This window comes from Harpia harpyja, chromosome 22, assembly GCF_026419915.1.
Source record: "Harpia harpyja isolate bHarHar1 chromosome 22, bHarHar1 primary haplotype, whole genome shotgun sequence".
NCBI lineage: Eukaryota > Metazoa > Chordata > Aves > Accipitriformes > Accipitridae > Harpia > Harpia harpyja.
The window spans coordinates 9083663-9102943 of NC_068961.1; the positions used below are offsets into that span (position 1 = coordinate 9083663).

At 42.5% G+C, this 19281-nt stretch overlaps 1 protein-coding gene across 1 annotated transcript in view; it reads left to right on the forward strand.

The window, feature by feature from the left end:
- The first annotated feature begins 1830 nt into the window (after positions 1–1830).
- P2RY8 (P2Y receptor family member 8) overlaps positions 1831–19281 on the forward strand; it is a 36528-nt gene continuing 19077 nt past the window's right edge. The window contains exons 1-2 of the mRNA XM_052773671.1: positions 1831–1900; positions 5421–5507. The gene's annotated coding sequence lies outside the window, so the exon portion shown is untranslated. The remainder of the gene's footprint in view (positions 1901–5420; positions 5508–19281) is intronic.

Below are 19281 nucleotides of genomic sequence, written 5' to 3' on the forward strand. Positions count from 1 at the left end.
CTCCTCTGTGTCAGATAACCCAAACCCAAGGTCTCTGGGCAGGCTCAGAAGCTCTGCCGGCTGCGGGCTGTGGCACCGGCTCTGCTGTCACCCGGGGGAAGGAGGAAGCACCCCGTGGCGTCTGCCCGCCCGGAGGAGCCCGCGCCCCATCCAGCACGGGCGCAGCAGTGCTCCCCGCACGAGGCAGGGTGCTGGGGAAGGCGGTCCTGGCCGCCCTCGGTGCAGTAATCCAGAATACTGGCCCAGGCAGTGGGAGACCCTTCAGTATGGACAGGTTCAGGCTCCCTATTCCCACTTTCTGGGATAATCCCCCCTAAGGACACGGCTGGGGCGTGTACCCTTTCCAGTCCTCTCGGTGAAGCTGGTCCACTCTGCTGAGAGGAATCCGAGATCTGAGTGACTAGGTCTCGTAAGTAGTAATAATCTAAGAATAAACCTCTTTCTGAAACCCACCGTCCAGCGATCGCTGGACAATGCTGAGCTCTGGTCCTTGTTACTGAAGTAATTTATGTAGTTCATACAAAGCCTCTCCCAAGGAAAAGTCTGCAGAGCACTGGCTCACTGGCACATCAAGTCCTGCTTTGTCAGCTCAGCTTTCCTGAGAAGAATGGACTAGATCCCTACCTCTTCTAGCTTCTGTAGACTTTTGACATGCTTTATGCCCAAAACACGGATTCAGCTCTTAGCAAAGAGAAGACTAAAGCCAAACCATCATAGCTGGGTGCTTGAGCTATGAAACTGTTGTATAAAAGTGCATGTTGGTACATTTCTATTCTCTCTTCCTCTACCAACATCCCAAATGCAGGGAGTGATGCTTCCCTCCCCCATAAGGTTTTTAAAATAAAACACACATGCCTAGGCAAAGAGACTTCAAGGCTGTGGGAAGGACACGTATGCACATATGTCCAGGGCTTGTTTTCTAAACCATAAAAAAGGAGAAGGGTGCAAAACACAGGTCTGTCTTTAGTGTTACGGTCTGCATTGTTGGAAGTGTTTTCTTTCTCAGCCTGGTGTTTTGGGGGGGGGGAATCCACTTTGGGGTGCCAATCCCCCCTGCAACTGCATGCAGAGAGCCCAGGTGCCACCTCGGGTTCAGCATGGAGGTGCCCGCTCCCCAAAGGCAGCCTGTGCTCCTGCCCGTCCTCGTGCGTAGAACTGGCCTTTACTAGCTAATGGTTTGCTAGGCTCATGGTTTTATATAGTGCTCAGGCTCAGAAATGCCCTTCAGTCAAACAGGTATGTTCAGCCAAGCGAAACAGGCTTTTAGGGGCAGGAGGGTTTTTATGCGCAGAGGACCTAACTCCTGATGTTTCAGCATGCCTGACTTTCACCTAGGGACCCCCTGTGGGTAAAATTATCATACACCACATGTACATCAAATGCCTGTCCAGACTGCAATGGATGCTGCTCCTTTAAATAACTTCTTTTTTTTTTCTCTGTTGGGTACCACAACACTGAAGTCATGTTGAGAATGTTGCTCTAAGCCTCTTGTAAAAATGAGAGTTGGGTGCTCAAGCCGTTATTTAGTCATTTCTACACTTCATCACATAAGCTTCACGCAACAGTAAAATGTACTTGGTCACAGTTATGCAGAAGACACTGCAAATTCTCTCTTCCATGGAGGTGATCAGAGTCATCTCCTCTGGCCACCTGCATAATCTCAGGGTGAAACAAAAATCATGTGTAGGGCATGGCATTAGTTACCAAACTGCGGTGGAAGGGTAAGATGGATTTTTATACTGTACTTGAAAAAGCAAAGACATTAGAAGTGAGGAAGGAGTTAATCGTTGCAAAATACACGGTCATTTCCTGTGGTTGGATGAATACGAACTTTCAACTATTTCTAATTCTTCTCTGTCATTTAAGAGGCTTTCAAGGTGCACTGTACATCCCAGACCAGGTAAGGAGTACAGCTTTTCACTTCTTGATTGTTTATTCAAAATTGTTTTTCAGTGGAGTCAGACTCAGTCAAGACTGATTTGTTCTCCCTCTTATTATTTATATCTGAAGGGAGAACAAAGTTCATTGCAGTCCAAGAAGTACATGTGTGTCTTTGTGCCAGATGACTGTGAGCTGTAGAAATAAAGAACTGTATGGGTTAATAATAGAGCAATGATAATGAAGAAGTTATGTTACACATAGTCAGAAGACAGAATTATTACAGCAAATACTGCAGTAAAAGAGAAAGAAAACTCTTACCACCAGTTTTAAGGAGTTCACGCTGCACAAACCACTATCAAAATAAGGGGTTCTCAGGTGTACAGTTTGCTGTAGTAAGGAGAGTAGTAAAAATCATAGCATGTCTTCAATGGTATTTTTAAAAGGAGGAAGAATGAGCTTCTACATATTGGGGGAGGAAAAAAACCAATCAGATAATTTTGGACCAGTGTTATTTGTAAATCTGGACCTGATATCTATCTTTAACTATTGCAGAGTCACGTATTGTAGTCATCCTGAGACTGTTCCTGAGGTTTGCAGCAACTGAACATACACACAGAAGTGACTGTGGAACCATATCATAAAATGATATAATTTCACTCGGGTCTTTTGATGCATAAAAACTGAACTCAGACAGACAGGCGCCAGAAGGAAGTCTCGTAACACAGTGCACTCTTGCATACTGCATTTGTTGTCTCTTAATAGACAGGGAGAGAGACTATTTGTGTTAAGGGTTTTTTTAATAGTTCAGAAACAAGCACAAAATAGCCATCTGTAGGGCAATTATTGTAATATGTCCTGTCACCAGGTCACCCTACAAAAAGTGAAATTGTACATGTCGTGAGGATCCCTGGGTGAAGTCATACACTGGAGATTCAGGTTTTTGGCGTTTGGGTTTTTTTAAGTCTTTGCTTGTAATCAGTTTTAATGCTTGGACATTGGCTCCTTGACTGTGCTTAGTGTTTGGTATAAACACTTTCTAGATTTTATACATAGTGGTCGGGAGAATCTAGCTAGGGTTTTCAAAAGCATTCGTTTGATTCAGACACGTAAGTCCCATCAATGTTTGGACTTCCTAAATCACCTCCACCTTACTTGTGAGATTGCTACTACAGTAGCACTTGAACCTCTGTAATGAATTTCACCCTTAAAAGACTCCATGAGCCACACAAGTTTTGTCACTGTCATCTACAGATGGAGAATTCAGATGAATCCCAGTTGATGCCAGACTTGTGCCCTGGTTTTTGCAGCTCCCCAGGGTAGGTGGTCTGATCAAGAATCCCGGGACTTCCCTTGCAAACAGCTGTACGTCAGTTTAGACACAGCCAGGGAGCATGTCAGCATTCTGCTAGGGAAGAGCCTATGGCATGGGTAGAAGCATTTGCATCAGCCTCAGTCTTCTCAGTTTGAGTATTGATGCTAAGCAATTTGTTGTTCCTTACAGCTCTGTATGGCCTTAGCTGCTAAATACTTGCAGCCTATGCTACAGCTTGCCAGATGAAAGCTGGTGGAGGTGTGCCTACCCATCCTGCAGTCACATTTCCCAGTTACTGCATAGGCACAGCTCAAGGGAAAGTACTCAGCACCTTTGTGTGGGAAGAGCAACCTGAACCCAGGCCTCCCCTGTTGCCAACCAGCAGCTTACCCACTGCTTTTGCCTTCAGTTTTTAGCGTCCCTTCAGGTACATTTATTGAAAATGTGTATTCACCTTCTGTCTTTCAGGGTGGGTTTGGGTTCAACTCAGATGCACCTGCTTGTGCAGAAAATTTTGCTCGCACTGATGACTGTAAGCGCAGAAAACGCCAGCTTAGGTGATTTAAAATGTTTGCTCTCAGTGCTCTCTTTCAGCATGGGTATCTTTGTTTGGTGTGTACTCCTCAGCTCTCAGTCAGAGGGAGGCGTACATTATATGTAGTGGTATAACAGCATGGAAAAGAAACAAACCCTAGAAAAGCCATTCCTTGTCATGGTAAATGTGGTCTCCCCCAGCAACTGCTGTGTTCTGGTGGAGTGGCTAGAGGGCAGAAACCCAGAAGCCCACAACCCAACCTCAAGAAGTTATCCTGTGGTGGGGTCCCTCTGTCCTGCTCAAAAATGAAGAGACACCAAGACTATTTCTCAATGTGTTTAAAAGATGGAGTGGTTTGCACACGTATTGCCACCTAACAACTTTACTTCATATTTGCATAGTTTTCAGAAAAAAGTTGTTTTGAAGCAGAAGTCCAGGGGGCTTCACCACTGGCAACTGATGTTTGTGAAGCCTCCAAATGGACAGAAGGATGTTTTTCGTATCAAGCATATTTATTGACACTGTTCTCATGTTTTTCACAGTATGCAAAATAAGCTTGAAAATGGAGCTTTCCTCTGAAAAATTACTTTATAGAAATGGGAGCATTTGGCCCTTGACTACTGCCTCAAAAATTCCTGGATGAAGGGAGCTCATTTTATAAGTAAACGTCTTTAGGACTCTTGTTTGGGCTTGTTTACTCTTACTGCCAGCTCTTGAATGGGAAGGTCTAGTTGGTGTTCATCCTGGGCTTCCTATTTATATGCAGGAAACCTGAGAGGGACTCAGCCTGAGAGTTAGGGTTGTTATTTTAAAATGGGTTTAAAATGGGTGACATAATCCAATTATTGTCTAAATTTAGGTGCTAATCAATGAGAAACATCCCACAGGGTTCATTTTCTACAGCCTTTGAATCTGGTAATGTCAATTTGCTCTGGTCTCTTTTCACATATTTTTGATCGGAAGCCTTCTGTCCTTACTGAAATTTTCCATTGGTAGTCTTATTTTTCAGTGTTGTTGGGTGTTTAACTAAAGCTAAATACTCAGACAGAGAAAGAGAGAGATGTGTACACACTCAATGCAACAGCTCAATTTTTAAAATGCTGGATTTTAGCTCTCATTGATGTCGTAACAGAGAGATTCTGCCTTTTTGCACACAGACTGATGAGGGCCCAAGAGTTGTTCAGGCTGGGGTAAGGCATCTATAAGCTTGTTCATCAAGAGCTGCACATTTTTGTCACATTTTCATACTACTGCATGAGGAATTCAGGCTCAGCAGCTGGTGAATTGAAAATAATTTTACCCTCACATCCTCACTCTCCCAACTGCTCATTAAGTCTTGAAATAACAACAGAAATTATGCACCAGTACTGTCATGATGAAGCAGCTGGGGTTACTTACTACCAGATACACTGCACCTGATTAAGATCTGCAAAAATAAGAAGGGAAAATATCAAGTCACAAAAAAGCATGTTCTCTTTTATCTTCTCTTCATCTTCAGATCTGGATATTATGCATCTTTAGTAATCCTGCACAGGTATGCTTTACAGCTAGTGAACTGTGTTTTAATGCTATGAAAGGCAGTGTTATCAGTGCTTGTCACTGTTTGGTATTATCTTTAGACGTGCCTCTTGTAAAAAATTTTTTTGGTAACAACTGATTCTTAAAAGATTTTTTCTTTGGTCTTTTCTGCAGCTCTTACTCATAGAGGAAATCTGATCTGCTGCAGCACGGAAACATCAGCGGTGACCACGGCGAGACAAATTCCTTAGGGAGCTGCCTGTAAGTCTGATCAACATTTAAGATGAAAAGTTTTGCATTTTCTTTGGCAGGATGTTACACGCAGAGTTTAGCTGTATGAGGCAATTGCTGAGGCAATAAGGGAATATTCAGGAACACAAGCCTCTGCTTTGAGTAGGTGGTTAATCACAAAGAGAGGAATCATCTTCGTAAATACTTTTCCTTTCTTTTCCCCCCCCCCATAACTTCTTAAAAATATGATCGGTCTTTGAGACTCTCTAAATCATGCCCAATTGAAATCCTGTTCTCCCAGGATCCTGGGTACACTGAGTAGACCCCAATTCTGGGCTACAATGGTTCAGCAGCTGAAGGCTGGGAAAATAAGGCTTTTGTACTTTTGTTACTTCACCTTGTGACAGTCAAGCAGTGCAGGGATCAAACGGAAATCCTCCTGGAGCACAGGGGGTGGTGAGAGGTAGGGTAGGAAACTGTGGATAAGCAGGAACAGAAATGGTGAGGGAAAGAAAAGAAAAGAGAAGCAGAAAGCTGGTAGTATGAAATTGAGGTAGACACAGACAGAGGGTGGTGTCTGGACAGCAGTTAACAGGACAAAGACAGACTTTGGGTTACGTGCTACAGATGACATAAGTGGCTTTGTACAGGACAGCAAGGCATGATCCTTTCAGCTTTTTTCCTCAAATACTCTGGAGGAAAACCTGAAATATCCAGGTCTCAGTAACCTAAAAACACATCCTCAAGGCAAAGTAGGTTTGTCTGCACCCTCTAGTGGTCTACGCAGAAAACAGGTTTTTAACCCACTAGCAATTTTCCTCTGCATCCATTTGCTGGGACAAGTCATACCCTGGTCTTCAGCTTACTTGACACATCTGTAATAACTGTTCTCAGCCTCTGAAACATGATGGCTGCATCCAAACTCCTTTTTGGGAATGGCCTTTGGTCTATGATAACTCCTAAACTACACAAGATGGTTGTGTGGGGCCCAGAGCTGTTTGAGGGAGCATTAGTTGGTGTGAAGCAAAACTGTGCCAGAACAGTACAGCTCAAGGAATTGAATTTCATGGCCTGGGCCCAGGTTCTGACAGCGTTTAATTTACTAATGTTGACATACCCTTCATGTAGTAACATCTCCCTCGTGCATGTGGTATAGTCCTCAGTCACCTAAGTGTAAATGTTACAGAAGAATACTTCAGCACAAAAAATCAATGAATCAAAAGCCCATTCAGAAGGACACCGTTGCCCACCTCCTTGATCAGCTCTCATCTACTTGCTGCTGGAAGACACATGCTGACTGAGAGGTAGGACTACAGGAAAAGGCAAAGCAGCCTTCTGATTTTAGTGACTGAGTGATGTCCTGGGAAATGAGATTCTGCCACTGATTCTGCCTGAAAGTCTTGTGTGATGCTGAGAAAAGGGCACCTCCATAATAAAAGGACACATGAGAAATGCCTGAAATGGAGCTGAGGTGGAACTTCAGAGCTTCAGCTCCAAGTGGGGACAATTCTCATACAGCCTCTGACTTCTGGGGAATTACACCCTCGCAGGTGCTTCTCATAACATAAGATAGCAGGACTTAAGATAGCAGCACTTAAGATACTTAAGGACAAGTATAAAGCAGATATCTGTAGGCAATTATAGAACAATTGGATTTTGACAGGACTGAGAGAGCTGGCCAGGTGCCAGTAAGGAGCATGCTTAAAGCTCATCAGTAAGACTATATTTCTTTAGAAATACAAGTACTTTCTTTTCAAATAAAGTCAAGGAGTAGGAAATAGTGTAACTCCTCCACTAGGGCACTCTCCTAGGAGAAAGAGCATGCACCTTCAACACTCTCTTTTGACCACCTTTCTTCTTTTTCCACCTCCTTCCTTTCTAGCTAGATAGTATGCTAGCTGCCACAGTCTGGGCTGATTTGCACCCTGCCAGTTGAAGCTGGAAGGGCAAGCAGTGGTCATTGGGCAAAAGAGGAGCAGATGCCTGAAATATCGTTCATCTAGAAGGCAAAAGACCTCATCTCTAGTCTTGTCTTCAAAGACACTATTTCACGTTAAGTAGTCCCTGGATAACCCCAAAGGCCAACCTAAAGAGCAGTTACCAGGCCATGACCGCTCCCTTGCAGTTGATGACTGCCCCTGTCACTAGGCTAGAGAATCTCTTGCCCTCCTGCATAGCATTTTCGTCTTTCCCTGAGTTGTTGTATCTACTTTTTATTGCACATCTTTGATGTCAAATATGGGCAGTACCCAGCAGATCTGTGGTTAAAACAATCTCCTGCTCAGATAATTAGTCCTATGATCAGACTTGGGAGGCAACTTGAAGCATCTATTTCCTGACCTTAATCGCTACTCTATCATTTAGACAGGGAAGGGAAGTGTTTCTCTTCTATCAACCATCTTAAAAGATTGTAGCAAATCACATTCAGTCCCCGGAAAGAAAAGGCAATGGAATTTTCATAAGAGGAACCTTCACAAAGAGGTTCAAGGCTCGGGTCTCCCAGTAGTTTTCCTGTGAGAGAGAAGATGTTCTGTGAGACTCACAAAGATTTTTTTTTTTTTCAAGTTTTCATGTTTCCAAGGCTCATCCATAGTCTCCTCCAGATGACCTATGTGTGTGGCTTGTGAAGAGTGCTGACTTCCCAGTGTTCCTCATCATTTTGCTGACTATTTCAGATCCCATTCTGAGACACCGAAGTCTTCATTGGTGCCTTAATCCTTCCACCCATGTGATGCTCATTTACAGAGCCTGAAACCCTGTTTCAGATCTGGCTTCAAGGGGTTAAGCTTTCAGAAACTGGCATCAACTCTGAGCTCCTCATTTTCAAATACTTATTAAAAGACACCTGTGTCTGACTTGCAGAAGTATTGAGTACTCACAGATTCAGATATAGCCAATAGAAATGTGGCTTTGAAACAGTAACATTTTATGTAATGCCAAATGCTCTTAGAAATCAGGCCCTAGGCAACTCAGGACCTCCATTCCTCACTTTCCTGTTTGTAATATGGGGTTAAATAATCTTCATACTAGAGGAAGGCTGCAAAGAAGAAATTTGCAGGTCTTTTTGAAGCACTTTGATGCTACAACACTGGATGCCACAAAAATGCCCACAATTAAATTATTTATTTGGTATTGAGGGCAAGAGTTTGAACAGTGCACTGTACATAGGGCATAGTGTCACTCACTGAACAATGAGAAAAAAAAAGTCCAAATCTTTCTGGTGGGGTATTTTGCCTTTGGAAAATTGCTAGGAGGGCATTGGTTCCAACAAAGATCAAATGGAAATGGGCAGGCTTAAACTTTTCCATTTTCCAGCCAGCTGACTTGTAAAGTTTATTGGCAGCTGGGTTGATTGGGTCCCTTCAGCTTGTTGACTTCCAGCTTTTCACTAGTAGGATCATTAAACTGTAAAGCAACCAGGGGAACCCGATGATAAAATTCTGGCTCCCAGGCTTTTTAGCTGTTTTTTTGTTCAGGCTGCTAGAGCAGTAACCTTCCTGAGGTATATAACCACTGCGAGTACTGTGACAAAGAAGGAAAAGACAAGACATTTTCATAAGGGACACCTTCCCCTCCTCTCAATCCCAGGACTCTGCAAAGCTGATGATCTCAGTTACACAGTGCTTAAGTAATCAGTGCACTGATCAGAACTGTAGCGGTCATTAGAAATACATAGTTAGTCAAAAAGTTTGCAGCTTATCCATGACTGCAGCTAACAGAAGTTGGCTGCTAGTACACGAATGTAAGATGGAGTTAAGAAGGAGCAAGATCAAGGCCTTAAGGTGAACTAAATACTGCTTTGCACATTGCATACAACTTCTCTTTATCAGCCAAATTCGTGACTTAAATCTGTACATGCTTGTCAAAGAAAATGCCTGGAACCCACTCTTTCACATGAAGACGTGCCTTCTCAGTCACACATTTCTCCTGTGGGGCATGAAGATATTGTTAACACCTCTAAGAGGATGAAAAATGAAGTTGCCTGCTAGGTGTCTGGCTTTCATGAACTCAGCAGTTCTCTGCTGTGTAGATATACAACCTTAAAATCTGGTCTTGGCAGATAAAATAGCCTCACAAACTCATCACTGAGATGTTTCAGGTTCAGCACATGTTAAACGTTTGTGATTTTAAATCATATATACTTGTGAAAGCTTTTTTTCAGCTTTTTAAATGAAAAGTTTTCCATCAACAACACTGCTCAGAGAAACTAACAGGACATGGCGCAGTTTTACATGTTACGGTAGGCTGATAGGTTTGCTTGACTCACATGTCTATTCCTGCTGATGTCTGTGGGCTGTCTTACATGAGAACATGATTACCACCACATGAGAGAGGCAGAGATCATAACCAATCTGGATATCAATGACATAGATGGTTGGTCCATGCTCGGCTTGAAAATGTTTACACTGAGTGGGGTGGATTCTCAGCACTGCCCAGTTTTTGCCGTTGCAGTACTGCAAAAATGAACTTTGAAGGCTCTCACAGCAGTGCCTGGGAATCACTTTGTTACACGGGGAACACCGGCATGTGGAATGATTATTCCTATGCCAGTTAGCAGTAGGAGAGCAGAGAGACACAAATATCAGCTCCTTTGGTTGTGCCTACTCTTCTGGCTGCTCTAACTTGTCTCTGGGACTAGTGTAGTCATGAGTGTAGAGGGAAAAATAGGTGGTCAGAAACATCTTTGCCTACTTCTAAAGAGCATCGGGGCACCTGGGGATTTGTTTGAAACCAAAAACGTAGTGTTACAGCTTGCCATTGCCAACAGTTTCACGGTTCAGACTAACATGCTACAGGAGCTGTAAATGCTCCTTTACCTGCACCTGCCTCAGCAAAGAAAAAAGTTTTCACCTTCCTTATATCATCAGCTTAAACTTTTCTAGTAAATCTGAAAAAAAGAAATGAATAAGTAGGGGTTTGTTCACAAAGGACTGCCCAAAAATTCAAAGTGTGCCAGACGTTAGAAATAAAGTAACGCTTCCGTATCAAAGATATTTTTGCGTCCAGCTGTGCGCCCAAGAGAGCTGAATGCTAAATGCTCTTGCTTCCCATTGCTTTCAATGGAACTTAAATGTATTCACTGGGTCTTGGCCCATTCATAAATTGGGTCTGTCATGTGTTGAGTCAAGCAGGATTTGGTGTAGGATTTGCAGACTGTTTTTTTTAACCACATGAAATACTCTGCCATTTATTCTGAGCTACAATTTTATTGCTTTGATCCCAGGCTGAAAAAGGGATGGGTGAGAGGCATTTTGAGCAGTTAGCATGAGACTCACAGTGACACTCTCCCAAAAGGGGAGATAACACCGACAAGCTCTCCAGTGGCTCTGTGGGCAGTAGAAAACATTAGCCTATTTTCTTCCTACAATTCTGTCATTTATGGTGGATTACTATATAGTTTAGATTGTCATTATTGTCATTGCACATGTCTACAACCTTCTCCTGAGTTATTATGGCCATGACACATGGAAAACCATATGCAGTTGCAGAAATCAGGGAAAGGAACTAAAAACCACTGGGTGGAATTTTAAATGTCTGAATCCCAGGCTTTCATCCAATTGGTCAAATATTTTTATGCAATGCACAGAAACTTAGTTAATCTTGGGACCTACACCTTTTATCAAATTTGGCTAGCATTAACCAACACGTTCATTTATTGAGGGAGGAGGGGAAATACAGACCTGTGAATATAGACCAAAGATCCTTTTCAAACAAAGATGAACAGCAGCTGGGCTCAGTAGTTGTTTGGGTTTTGTTTATATTTTTGCTTCTAAATTAATGATAAAGTGAACAAGTGGAAGCGTTTGATGCATGCTCTGGCTGACAGTCACTCAGGACTCCCACATCCCCTTCTGGATTCTCCCACATCACATCCTTCCCCTACAGATGAGGCCACATGCCCACCCACAAACCTCATTTCTCAGGTAAGAAGGTGTACTGAAAAACCAGAGTCTTTCACTTTTAAGTCCAAGCAGCCCACGCTGTTTCTGTGAACAGTATTTATTGACTGGCTAATAGAAAGCATTGCCTGGCCCAGCGTCTTGGTGCACGTTATCCCCACGGTGGTCCACAGAGTCCTGGCCCTCGCCTTCCATTTCTGCAGCCCAGTGCTGTTGGGCCCTTTTACTTTCTTCTGGGAAGAAGACAAACATTCAAGCCTCCCCTGAAATAGATTCAGTCTGTGCTTTCTGTGTCAATATTAATGCCTCAATGCTTTCCAGAGGAGGAGGAGAAATGTGCTGTAGAGACTAACTTGTGGGTGCTTATTTCCTTTTTCGAGATCTGAGCCGAAGCTTAATTCTCTTGATGTGTAGCCATCAAAGGCAGTGAAGATAGACAACTCGCAGTGATGCTGGTAAATAAAAATCTTACAGACTGTTACGTGCTGTCTTGTGGCTTCATGCACAAGTATTAAAAGGGATTATATAGAAGCAGAAAGTTAAGCTTGCAGCAATTAAACTACTAAATAGCTCTGAAGATCAAGATGAAGTATTTTCAATTTTATCTATTTATTAATTTTATATTAATTTTATTCACATTTATTTCACTTATGAAATAAATTCATCCTAAACCATCCCTAATCTAAGTCCTTTCCCACAACCACTCACACTGGTGAAACATGGTGCTGTAGATTATGGCAATGCCCTACGTACAGACAGCTGCAAATGACAGCAGTTTTTTGAACACACATCTGCAAGTGACTTTAGCGTTAGAACTTTTTTTCTATGTTAGGGCTACAAAGATTTTACTGCTGCTGAATCACTACTGTCAATGATGACAAATGACAAGAGTATTTCCCCAGTGGAGAGACAGCCAAATATAGTATAACTTTTAAAGAGCCAGCATAGCATTCTTAGATCAGAATTCTAGAGTATGTAAATGTTCTTTGCAAATCAGTTTGTATTTGTCTTTTTGACACTGACAGTCCAGCTGTCCCTAGTGGCAAACCCCAAGGTAAAGTATTTTACTGCACTTGCTCTGTTTTATATACTTTTGATCTAATAGATCTCAAATTAAATAAAGAAAAAAATGGTGCTACCCTACGCTGGAAGGGTTTGGAAACCAACCTCTCTTCTCATTATTAGAAATAGTCCCTTCACTTCATGTTTCAGTCTGGGTGGGTGAGAAACCTGTGCTTGTTCTTTGGCTAAAAGTGCAGTTTCCATTTCTGAAGTTCCCATTATACTTTCCACTAGTTCTGAACACCCCCACCCCCCAGAAAAAAACCACCTAGTTTGGGGCTCTTCTGTGTTGTTTATACACTCTGTTTAAAATGTTATCAAGTCTTTTTTAACTTTTTGTATGCTTAAAAGCAGATTGTTCAACCACTACTTCCTTATTTCTCCTCCCTTCCTCTTAACTCTTTAATATACAAGCTCTTAGATACTTGTGCTTTTCTTTTTCGTTCACAGTCTATGAATAAGTTTATCTATGCACCTTCCCAACCAACTGGAAGTATGAAAGCCAAGCAAATTTTCAGGTAGCTTCTCATCAGAAAAGCAAGACAGGGTTGAAGAGGTGACAACAGTTTGTTAGGAGTGGGGTTTTGTCAGACTTTTATCACTAAGAATCTTATGGTCTTCTCATTCATCCTTCTAATAGTGTTTTATTTTGACAAGCCTACATCACACAATGCATCAGAAGAATCAGGATTACTTGCTATCTGCCACCACACAACACTAAAAAGTAGGAAAGGCAAGTATTTTTACTTGACTGCCCCTGAGGCTTACAATAGACAGTGCAGGCAATCCATCCAGGGTGGGACTATGCTCACCAAGGGATGATTTGGCCGCACAAAACAAGGAGATTCTTCTGCAAAAGGTGCACAATCCCAGCAGGCAGAGCAAGGCAAATGTGCATTTGCAGCTCACATTATATGCCCAACATCAGGCCTCTGCGCGTTCTTATGCCTGACCTACTTGTTGGCATTCACCCCAACCTCACGCTAAAGAAGAAAAGATTTCTCCACAGGTAGAATTTCCAGTATCTGACCTTAATGCTAGCATTGAAAAAATGCTTTAGGAGCCTAAATACTCTTTTGTCATCACTGTAAGTGCTAAAACTGAAGACTGGGGTCTTCAACTGCTCAGCTTTTGCTAAGTGTGCCCAATAGCAAAATTATAAAGCCCAGTCACTAAGTGCTTGGAAGCACATATATCCTGATACCCAAATCAGACTGAAGGCCTGAAATGCTCCACAGTTGTGGAGTGGGGAAAGACTGTTCCTTGCACTGTATCGTTTTGAGGACCCAGTATACCATAAATAGTCAAAACACTTACTGGAGACTTACTGGAGTAGATCCTGCATGGAATACAGCCAGAAGAAAGGTGGCAATGCCATGTGCCCTTTAATCCTGTGGATGCTCAGAGCACTTTCTACAGACTAGGGATGTTTACCTAATCTGATTGGAACCAACCATTCTTGCAGATATGCATTAAGCACCATGTTAAAGTTATTTATCTACCACTTATCTTTACTCTTGCACCTGAATTTGTTCCAGTTTGCGTGGTGCAACAGGGACATAAAGTCCATGGGTGAGAAAAAAAGACTGTAGTGTTTTTTCAGTACCTGAGAGAAGAACACATCCAAACTGCACTACCTATTTCAATGTAATTTATATGTTTTATATGAAGTGACTAATTGACAATCATTGCTTGGTGGGAGGTGTATATTCAAATGTCATCACTCTGAAGAGATAAATGAATTCATATCTGCCACATCCCCATTTAGTGGTATTTGGGAAATACGAACAGTACTGTTGTTGCTCGTTTGGATCCTTCCATTCTTTGTGAGATAAGACTGATGCAAGCATCTCGCCCCAGGAGAAATTTCAGTTGTAATACACGGTTGTAGCTAGAGGTCTCCTTGAAACACTCAGCAAAGTGCCAAAAGCTGCAGCTTTCTCGGGGACCAAGGCGTTTCCTGTTGTCTAGCTTGCTTGCTGCTCAGTGTCCTGGTTTTCTGGATCTTATTCTAAAATGTCTAATTGTGAGCCGATGAGGTATGGGACATCTCAGCTGGGGCCATGGAGACTTCTGGGCAGACAGGTGCCTCAGTTTACTTATGTTTCTACAACCTGGGGTAGAGGAGGTGAGGATGGTGGGTGCCCTAGGCTTGCTCTGTGGATTTGCATTCTGTATTAACTGCTTCTAGTTACTTGTTGCTTTCCTGTGTGTCTGTCTTTCTGATTGAGCAAAACTAACCACAATCTCTTTTTACACCCAGTTTCTAAAGAAACTCTTTTAACTGGTTTTCAGCTGAACTGTGGCTTGCTTAAGCTTGACTAGCGACAAGAACAAGACATCAGAAATCCAGTGTACAAAGTCATACCCTGTCTTTTGTAATATGAGGTATTCAGTCATCTGAGAACCAGAAAATCCTGTTGTACCTTGCAGTTTCTGGAGATTTTTCCCCTTAGGATATTATTGCATTATTATAATTTAGGCAGAAAAACCCCACTACCTTGTCGTGGTTTAACCTCAGCCAGCAACTAAGCACCATGCAGTCGCTCACTCACTTCCCCCCACCCAGTGGGATGGGGGAGAGAATCAGAAAGAAAAAGGTAAAACTCGTGGGTTGAGATAAGAACAGTTTAATAGAACACAAAAGAAGAAACTAATAATGATAACACTAATAAAATGACAATAGCAATAATAAAAGGGTTGGAATATACAAATGATGCACAATGCAATTGCTCACCACTCGCCAACTGACGTCCAGTTAGTCCCCGAGCAGCAATTCCCCCACCCCCACTCCCCCCAGTTTATATACTGGGCATAACGTCACAAGGTATGGAATACCCTTTTGGCCAGTTTGGGTCAGCTGTCCTGGCTGTGTCCCTTCCCAAATTCTTGTGCCCCTCCAGCCTTCTTGCTGGCTGGGCATGAGAAGCTGAAAAATCCTTGACTTTAGACTAAATATTACTTAGCAACAGCTGAAAACATCAGCGTGTTATCAACATTCTTCTCATACTGAACTCAAAAACATAGCACTATGCCAGCTACTAGGAAGACAATTAACTCTATCCCAGCTGAAACCAGGACATACCTGTAAAGAAAGAATCTTTTATTTTGATAATTGATTTGGGAAGTCTCATTATTTGGGTATCACAATTTAAGATACAAGGAAGTACTCAATTTAAAAAGAAAAATATCTGAACAAAGTTTTGACAAATGCAGTCCCTTGAATATGGCTTGAACTGGACATTCAAAAACATGGCACAAAACCCCACTCATTCAAGAGCTTTCTGTCATAACTTTTAAATTATTTCATCAAGCTTACTGCATTACAAGTTGTTGAAAGGTTTGCAGAGATTATAGCATAAGAGATCTTGATGCCTTGTCTGGGAAAAATGTAGTTATAAACCATGAGAACAAGTCCACTGATTCCAGTAAATTAATGTTAATTAATTGGATGAATACTTTCATAAAACTGGATACATCTGACTTCTTGAGGCATTCTAGAAAAGAATGGAAAATCTTCTAAGTACATGGGTAGCGTATTACAGCAACAATTTTCATCTTGGAGCAAGCATGCAAATATGTTTTTTACAGATTGCTTCTTCAGTTCAATAAAAGCAGGTGTTATGCCATCAATTTCAAAAGCCGCTTCTTCTCCATATAACTCTTGGAGCATTTACAAAGCAAGACACTAATATTTCATAAACCATCATCAGCGGCGTAACTGAGCAGTGCAAATATATTAGGATTATAAAAAAAACCCCAAATTAAATCAGAGTAGGAAAGTGACTTTTTAAAAGACATCGAGCGAGTGAAAGAGAGCGCACTGGAATTGAAGACAATCTGATTATCATACTCAAGGACACACCTATAGTCCTGTCAGCCCTCAGAAGGGTTCTGCTTCTTAATCATCTACCTTTGGTCATTGCAAGGAGGCTTTTTCACAAAAAGGTACAGAGAGGTCAATAACAGTTTCATCTCCTTACTGACATGGCTTTCTGCAGGAGTGATAATGAGGAAGCTTGTTGTGGATGTTGTCCTCAGCCCACTTCACGCCAGCACTTCCGAAGTGCTCTCGGAGTGCCAGAGCCATCCTTTTACACAGGCATGTTCAATAAGGTGGATCCTTACACTAATCTAGAAAGTCATAGTGTTTTGGTTATCGTGCCATTGAAGAGAGGTCACTGACACACTGGTCTCCTGGTCAAAGTATCATTGCTACTTCATTGACTGTTTTGGCAGCAGGAGACAAGCTTGGGTTTGCTTTTGCTTTTGCAGGAAGGTGCATGGAAACCAGTCAGGAATGCTACTGCTAAGGACTGATTCCTCCAAAATATTTGGATACCTAATTCCTTTTGAGGACTTAGGCCAAAATTAGCATCTTTCCCAAATATTGTTTTGCTGCAGATGCTTAAAGAAACAACAAAAAAAGGGCAATAACTACGAGGCAAACAAAAGCCGGACATTTAATTAAATGTAAACTAGCTAGTTCTCCCTCTTTGCTTCTGTCAGATTATGAATTTGAGTATTGCAGGTAAGAACAAAGCAAGAATGAAGTATGATCCTATTATTATTGAAGACTGCAAAAGTTATTATTTCATCTGTAATTAAAATACAAATGGCAATGGCAAGGAGTTGGCATGTGATGTGACCTAAAAATAGGAAAGTAGTATAAAAAAATGTTCAGACTAAAAAGTAGTTTGTCTTGTGATTAGTGTGACGATTTCAAAATATTTCCTGTTGTGACTGCATAACCTTTAAAAACAAAGGATAGGTTTTAGCTGATGAATTGCTAGGTGTCTTTTCTTTCTACTAGTCTTGGTAAAAAAAGGACAAATTTCTTTTATATTAAAGAAACAGGTAAACAAAACTATAACAAGCCTCGTTTTTTTGTGTAGGGTAGTTTATAACATGATGTAACAGAATGCTCTAAAAACTATCAGTCTCTGCAGTGCAAGCACAAGTAACTTTTATGTGTAGTTTACAGTTCGTCTTAGAAGTAACAACTATAGAAATGGTGTGGGAGCGGTGGGAGGTCTGAACTGAGGAAACCGTGTTTGAAATTTGTTTTTTTGTGTGTGTGTAATTTTTTTTAAAAAGTATCAACGATTGAAAGAGGAACCTGCACTGAGCAGCTAGCCCTAGCTTGTACAAAACTTTCCACACATCGTGTGATTTATCGTCTTTTATCACTGCACTCTTATCTTTGGTATCTGAGATGTTAGAGCACTATGGCTTTGCTCACCTGCGTGGCTGGCTGGGTGGTGCTAGAAGGCATTGTGAGAATTTATTTTGCTTTTCCAGGCTCTTTTATGAAAACATAACGCACAACCTTTACTAGACCCCAATCCTCAAGAAAACAAATTCATTTTAAAGCTTAAAACTCTTCTTTCCCTTTCTTCCTCTCTCCCTCTTTGTATATGTGTATGACAACGCAGCAGAGCAAGAAGCAGAGAAACACACACAGAAAAAGAGAGGATACTAAAGCTGCTCTCCTGGAATTTACATCGCCTTTATGTTTTTACAAAAGACTTGCTGGGATGGACTTGGACCTGTTTCCTTCAGTTCCCTGAATGAGTTTCAAATCACGGGCTTTTTCCATCATTTGCTTGGCGAACCACTTTAAACCCCCGTGGGCTGTAATGCCAAGTGACTATCACAGGCGTCGGCGGGTGACTCCCACCTCGCACACCCCACCGGCCCTCTCCGCCGCCTGGCTGCTGCCGCACGGCGCGGCAGGCTGGCCACCACACGTGGGTGCAGAAATCGTGCCCCGGCCCCGGGTGATTTCAGCAGGGCTGGGGAGAGCATAGGCTTGGCAGGTCTGTGGGAAAACCCTGAGACGGTCCCGAGCCCCTGAACTTGCCATGAGCAAGCACGAGCCATGAGTCCCGAAACAGATCTGGGAACTAAGTAGAAGCAAAAACTAAATGACCTCTACTATTCTGAGAAAGAGAAGCGAGAAAGTAGTTGGTGCTGATCTTCCTTCACAGCGGGCAGGGGGGTGGGTCGTGTTTTTAAAAGAACCATCCCATCTCTACTCCCAGGAAGCTGAGGGCATCCTTGGGGTTTCAGAAGAGAAGGTGGCTGCTGCGGGGGCTGTGATCACATTTCAGCCACTGCCAAAGCATCAGGTGCCTGCAATTCTCCTTCGAGATCTATGGCACTACAAGAGAGTGAAAAAGGGAACCAAAACCTTTCGATAGGGAAGCCCTCACGAGAGACCAGGTTTCAAGCTTGCCGTTTTCTACCAAGTCTCATTTCTCGTCAGATATTTCCATGATTTATGCATTTCTTTGGGGCCAACAAGTTGTATTTTTATGTTATATCGATGCTAATAGAGTCGTCAGTTCCACAGAAAGTTTCTGGTCGCTGGAACCTGCTTCTCTGCACCATTAGCTCACAAGAAGGCTCCCTGGTGCAGATTTGCTTTGTGCTAGCTGACTTCCCACCAGTTCCCAAGCATGGTTCAGCAGCCAGGACTGTTGCGAGTAGGCAGGCTGCATGCCATCGACCTGCTGAAGAAGCCTGATAGCGTGGGCAGAGGCTGTCCCTGGCCAGCCAACCTCCACTGCAGAGAACGGCCCAAGGGCATATGGTTTATTAGTACCAAGCAACGCTCGGAGTATCAACTAGGGGCCCTCTCTACCTTCAGCCAGAGCAGTTGCTCTTCTGGGGACAAGAGAAGGTGTTTTTAAGAAGAAAAGGGATTCTTCAGTGATATTAGAATTTCCTTTGGTATTTCTCCAATTCTGTACCTGTGTAGCAAAGGGCCAGGCTCACCAGTAGGCTCCCCGCTCTGCTGGGCTTTGCCATTATCCAGCGCTGCTTGTGTCAATGGCCCA